Source organism: Gavialis gangeticus, unplaced genomic scaffold, assembly GCF_001723915.1.
Source record: "Gavialis gangeticus isolate Ggan-Ray unplaced genomic scaffold, GavGan_comp1, whole genome shotgun sequence".
Taxonomy (NCBI): domain Eukaryota; kingdom Metazoa; phylum Chordata; order Crocodylia; family Gavialidae; genus Gavialis; species Gavialis gangeticus.
Genome location: NW_017729029.1, coordinates 39,547,402 through 39,554,420, shown reverse-complemented (window position 1 = coordinate 39,554,420; position 7,019 = coordinate 39,547,402).

Sequence of the window (7,019 nt, the reverse complement as noted above, 5' to 3'; positions counted from 1 at the left end):
GGCATTGGTTGTTCCATCCAGAAGAAAAGGGATCTTTTTCAGTTGATACAAGCCAATGTTTTCATCCTTGTTTGCAAACTTTCTTCTGACCATGCCTATATTTCATGGGTGGGGGGGGCTGTAGGGATAAGGAGGGGTAACCATGTTTCTCAGCCAGCTTTTACTAGAAATGCTTCTTGACTGTATGGAGTCCATGGCCGCTTGTCATCTTGCCAGCTCTTCTTGTCCTTTCCCCTTGCTGCTAAGAGCAGGGGCCAAATGAAGACCTGGTGTAAGCAGAAACACCTTTGAACATGATGTGCAGGAGTGCAGGCTCCTTAGAGCTCTTCCTCCAGCTCCAGTACCCCTAGCCAGCTACTTCTTGGACAGTTTAACATCGCTGGCTGCTGCCACCTAGTGTTAACATGTTGAAGAGCATTTGATTAAAATCTTGCCATATTTGCAAGATTTCACTTGTTTGGAAGATAACATAGTTTGAGGTGTAGAGACCAGCTAGTCTCCACCTCATCCAGCTCCCAGCTATGGATGAGCACTTGAATGTCTAACCAAAGTGATTACTTCTTTCTGCCAGTCACTTGCTGAATCTGAAGTGGCAGCCTACTTGATTAGTAGTGTAGTCAAATTATCATTATAACTATTTAAAAAGTTGTTAATGTATTAATCTATAAGGCATCATTAGCTTTTTGTAGTGGCACAGTCCCAACAGAAATAAGCCAATGCCTGTCTGGTTTGGACTTGCACTGGGGCAGATGCAGGTGCCGTCTGGGTGCACAGGGACACCTTGGATCTGAATGCCTTCAAGAAAGGCAAAGTAGGATACACATTATTCTCTGACTACCTTCAGGGGGGATAGTAACTTGTGGCACTACAAATCCTACACAAATGCTAGAAACCTCTCCTGGAGGTGACCTCTCCCCCTCCCCCCCTCCCAACCCTGAGCATAAGAGCATGTCTGACCTGGGATTGAGCACATCTACAAGCCTTTACTTTCTCCATGCCCAGGTGATTCCTTAGGGGCCTCTTTCTACCCCAGAGCCCCTTGTGTTCCCTGCTCTCTGAATAGTCAGTCGTTAAAGTCATGAACAACACATGCCCCCAGAGGCTGGCGGGGCATGGCAACTGCCTGCAGGCAGCGCTAACAGTGGCGATGGTGGAGGCATGGTGGCAGCAAGTGGGGAGCTCCTGCAGGTGGCCACAGTGGTGTCAGAGGGATGGGGAGGGGTGGCGAGCCCTGGCTGGTGGCCGGTGACCACCCACAGACGGTGCTGGCAGTGTCACCGGCGGCCAGTGGTGATGCTGCCGGCGGTGTTGGCGGTGACGGGGTTGGGGAGCGGCAACCTCCCACGGGCAGCATCAGCAGCAGCCAATTGCAGGGGGGGCACTGCCAATCTCAGAGGGTTTATGTGCATCTGCATGCACCACCTAGTCACTGCCAATAACTAAAGCTGGTGCGGCCTGCATCTCCCCCGGCTCCGCTTGTCAACTAGCTGCAACCTGCTCTTCCCAGCTGATGAGCGAGTAGTGACCCACACTGACCAGTAGATGGTGCTGGTAGGAAAGTGATTACAGAGCCCTCCTCTCATGGCCCATGGCATTTAGTTGTTTTCTGCTCCAGAGTGGGGTCTGGTTGGTGTCGTCCCCCCCTTCCTATCAGCAACACTGTAAAAATAACCCAGCATGTTTAATGATCCCAGATTTACCATGCAGGGTCCACAGAGTGAGTTATTACATCCAGAAGATTACCGAAAGAGCTAAACTGCAGTAACTCAAAACCCACAAAGCAAAGGCGTCTTCTGGGCAGACAGGATTCTTTGGGCAGCTAATGGAAACATAACCCTGATTTATAATGGTTTTAGCCGTATTTATTTTCCCCAGGATTCTTCTCGTAACATCCTCTGTAGCGGCCTCCTTTAGGCTAGAATCCGTGGGCTGCCCCTTGCTTTCCACCAGTCACCAGCTGGGTAACTCTGGGGATTCCCCAGGATCCTGAATAATAAACCACTCTGGGGGAGGGGTTGCCTAAGGGAGGGTCCACCAGTCACGAGCAAGTGTTGAGACAAAGACAGTGGAAAAGATTTTTTGCCACTCTCTTTAGCAAGTGCTGTTAAAATGCAGCAGCCACCTCCTTGAACACCATGGGCTAAATGCCCCCTTATTAGGGTAGCTGTGGTCAAACCGCAGATGTCTTATAACTCAGGAAAAGTCCCACTGTACTACAGCTCCAACCCTGTGTTTGTACACGCCTTTTCTTAATTTATTTGATTTCTGTTGCATGCCACAGCCATGAGAGAAACACAATGCAAGGCAACTTCCTCCCATCATGGCTGACGAACAGCACTTTAAAATCCCACCTTAACAGCGCACCTGTGCTTCCACTCAATGATCTCAACTGTGCTAAGTCAGTATCATTAGCTCCTTTGTGCAGAAGGGCAAACGGAGGCAGGAAGAGTTGAGGTGACTTGCCTGGGGCTCTACCATCACCCTGCAGCAGAGCTGGAACCAGAACCCAGTCCCAAAAGTCTATCCTAGGATTGTATCCACCTTTAACTTTTGCTGTTAAGGCTGGCTGGAAAATAATCCTGTCCTGTGAAAAAGCATTAATGGTTTGAATCATTTTAGTTTACATTGGAATAAAAATGAGACACCCAGAATTCTTTTGTTCCCGTTGAAAAAGACCAAGTGAAAGGATTGGCTTGCTCCAAGATAGCTTCTTACATCCAGAGCTGGTACCTGCCTACCAAGCTATTGAATCTCTCTCCTGTTGAAGCTGTTCCACTTCATATATTCACTAGGCCCAAGACAGATGACAATGGCTTGAGAGTTAGGGTGTTTAACTGGAATTTGGATAACTCATGTCTCCCATATCATAATATAGAGGTCCATGCTTGTGGTCCAAGTGGGCACATACCTGGGTCTCTTCAGGCTCCATGAGTACTAGGCTGTATGAGCAATCAGGCTATGGGCTGTTCTGAGTTGTGGTGATCTTTGACAGGAAGTCCCATTACGAATATCTGAACACTTTGGTTTCAACAAAATGTCTGTCTCTTGATAAGGAAGAAAAGTTTTGTCAAAGTCTCTTCTGATCCACTCTGATTCTTCCTCAGTGGTGAGTCCAGAGGGTGACTGCTGAGGGATGTGCTCATGGCATAATTGCAAGAAGGTCTGTGTGAGTGGTTTCAGGGTGCAGGCATACATTACAACCACACTGTGAAGTTACACATTACACTTAGACCATACTAAATCTGTGAATGTTAAGGGGTGTTAAAGTTAGAATATGCTGTGAGCAGTTGCATGTTCAGGATTAATACCATTTCTTGGTCATACAGCTCGGACTTGCCACTAGAGGGCTGAAGAGAAGGTGTGTGGCTAGGCACTAAGACACCTGGCTTCTACCCCTGCTTTGGGTGAAGGGAGGGGCTGGAATTCATACATCCTGGGATGCTCGAGGACTGCAAATTGTTTTTTTTTGTCTCCATGGAAAAGACTGAAGTTACATAACATGTGCTAGGTAGCAAGGCCCGGAATTAACCCTCAAATCGAGTGATATAACTTTGAGATGCTCAGAGACACTTAGGATGCAGACACTTGTGTTTTAAGTGTCCATAGTATGGTCTACATATAATGTGTAATTTCACCCTCACTGTTTGGGAACAGGTTCACAATGGGATGGAGATCAAGGAGACAGAGGAGCAGGTGGTTTTCTCTTCTATTCTCCCAGTGAGCAAATGCGGACGGCGCCACAAGACATGCATCAGTGAGGTCAACCGGTGGCTTTGGAGCTGGTGTTACCAGGTGAGCCTTGGGTTCTTGGACCATGACCCACATTTCTGCACAGAGGACATGCTCAGACGCGACAGGCTTCATCTCTCCCCAAAAGGTAAGTGTGTTTTTTCTTCCAGGCTGGCTGATCTCGTACGGCGAGCTTTAAACCAGGTTTGCTGGGGGACGGGGAAGCAGAGGAACAAGAGGACACTTCGCAGTCAAGCCAGGTGACGCATGCAGGTAGTATCCAGGTAAGTGACAGGGGCCAGGGAAGGCTTAGGAACAAAGGGGTGGCACGGGCACCACAGGAGGCCTCAAATGCCTCTACACAAATGCTCCAAGCATGGGGAATAAGCAGGAAGAACTGGCCCTCCTGCTAGCTAACGAAAACCCAGACCTAGTGGGGCTCACAGAAACCTGGTGGGATTCTACCCATGACTGGGCAGTGGACAGCCAGGGATACAGGCTGTACAGGTGAGACAGAGCAGGGAAAAAAGGCAGGGGGAGGGTGTAGTGCTCTATGTCAAAAAGCAATACACATCCTCGATGATCAGGATGGGGTCAGAGGAGAGGCAAACTGAGGTGATCTGGGTAAGAATGCAAGGAAGTCGTGGGGAAAGGGACTTGTTAGTGGGTGTCTACTACAGACCGCCTCACCAGGGGGACGAGCTGGACCGGGAATTCTCAGGTCAGCTCACGGAGGCTGTAAGGACAAGAGATGTGGTTGTCATGGGTGACCTAAACTACCCAGACATCTGCTGGGAGGAACAGTCAGCCAGGTCTGACCACTCACATAGGTTCCTAGCTGGGATACAGGACCTCCACCTAACCCAGAAGGTGCATAGTCCCACCGGGGGAAATGCCTTGCTGGACTTGGTCCTTGCCACAGGCGACAACGTGGTGGGGGGACTGTGGGTACTCAACCACCTGGGCAACAGTGATCATTGCCTGCTGGAATTTACTATCCAGCAAAGGGTGGTGAAAGCAAGCAGTAAGGCAAAAGTCCTTGACTTCAGGAGGGCTGACTTCAATGAGCTAAGAAGACTAGTAGGAGAGGCATCTGGGTCTTGGATCTTCAATGAGATGGGAGTCCAAGATGGGTGGTTGTTCCTCAAGGAGACAATCCTCTGGGCTCAAAGGGAGTCAGTCCCATTGCGTACCAAGGAGGGCAGAAGTGCTAAAAAGCCCCCATGGCTCAGCAAGGGCATCCAGGAATGCCTGAGGGCACAAAAGGAGGCATACAAGCAGTGGAAGCAAGGGACCATCACCAATGAGGATTACACCTCCATTGCTCATGACTGCAGGGAGGCTGTTAGGAAGGCGAAGGCAGAGATGGAGCTAGAGCTAGTGACCAGAATTAGGGATAACACAAAGTCATTTTTCAAATACATAGGGAGTAAGAAGAAGGCACTGGATAATGTAGGGCCCCCACAGGCCAGACTTGGCAATCCGGTGATTGCAGCAAATGAAAAAGCTGATCTCGTTAACGAACTCTTTGCCTCCATATTTCTGAACAGGGACTGGGACATCTCCCCAACTAGGATTACAAATGGACCCAGGGGAGGTACCACCATGCCTAGGGTCAGGGATGACTTAGTTAGGGGACTTTTGGAGGGGCTGGAGGTATTTAAATCAGCAGGTCCTGATGCTCTTCACCCAAGGGTGCTGAGGGAATTGGCGGGGTAATAGCAGGGCCCCTGGGACGGCTGTATGAGTACTCGTGGGGCTGTGGCCAGGTACCAGAGGATTGGAAAAGGGTCAAGGTGGTCCCCATTTACAAGAAAGGGAGGAAGGAGGATCCTGGCAATTATAGGCCAGTCAGTCTTACCTCGGTCCTTGAGAAAATTATCAAGGAGCACATCTGCTAGGGCCCAGCAGGGGAGGTAATGCTCAGGGGTAATGAACATGGGTTCATTGAGGGCAGATCCTGCCTGACTAACCTGGTTTCCTTTTATGATCAGGTCACAAAGTCCTTGGATGAGGGCGTCAAAGTGGATGTCATCTTCCTGGACTTTAAGAAGGCATTTGACACTGATTCTCATGACATTCTCTCAAAAAAACCTAGGCGACTGTAGCCTTGATGCCTACATAGTCAGATGGGTGTCAAATTGGCTAGACAGTCACACCCAGAGAGTGGTGGTGCATGGGTTGTTTTCAACCTGGAGGGATGTGGGCAGTGGAGTCCCCCAGGGCTCGGTCCTGGGGCCTGTGCTGTTCAGCATCTTTATCAGCGATCTGGATGTGGGTGTGGAAAGCACACTGTCCAAATTCACTGATAACACTAAGATGTAGGGCAAGGTGGGCACGCTGGGGGAGAGGGACAGAATCCAACTAGATCTAGATGGATGAGAATAGGAAGGAATTCAGTGCAGACAAGTGCAAGGTGCTGCATCAAGGGAGAAGGAACCAGCAGCACACCTATAGGCTGGGCAGCACCCTTCTAGTCAACACAGTGGCAGAAAGGGATCTTGGAGTCATTGTTGACTCCAGGATGAACATGAGCTGCCAATGTGAGAAAACAGTTAGTAAGGCTAACCACACCTTATTGTGCATCTACAGATGCATCACAAGCAGGTCAAGGGAGATGATCCTTCCCCTCTATGTGACATTGGTCAGACTGCAGTTGGAGTATTGCGTCCAGTTCTGGGCGCTGCACTTGAAGAGGGGTGTGACTAGCATTGAGAGGGTCTAGTGGAGGGCCACTTGCATGGTCAAGGGGCAGCGGGTCAGGCCCTATGAAGAGAGGCTAAAGGGCCTGAATCTATTCAGCCTCCACAAGAGAAGGCTGAGAGGGGATCTGGTGGCCGTTTACAGACTCACCAGGGGGGACCGGCAGAAATTGGGTGAGACTCTGTTCCCCCAGGCACCACAAATTGTTAGAGAGAGGGTACAGGCTGGACATCAGAAGACATTACTTCACAGTTAAGGCTGCCAGGCTCTGGAATGGACTTTCAAGGGAGGTGGTGATCTCTCCTACTTTGGGGGTCTTCAAGAGGAGGCTGGATAGACATTTGGCTGAGGTGTTATGACCCCAGCACTTGTTCCTTCCTGGGGTAGGGGGTCGGACTTGATGATCTGTTTAGGTCCCTTCCAACCCTAAGCACTATGATACTATGATACTATACGGTGTTGGTAGCTACGCGGCATGGGGCCAGCTGGGGCACGCCTTCCTCTGCCACTTCTGGGGGCTCCAATATAACTGGCAGCTCCTCATCCTGAGGGGCTTCTCCCTGCAGAACCTGTGAGGGCTGCCAGAC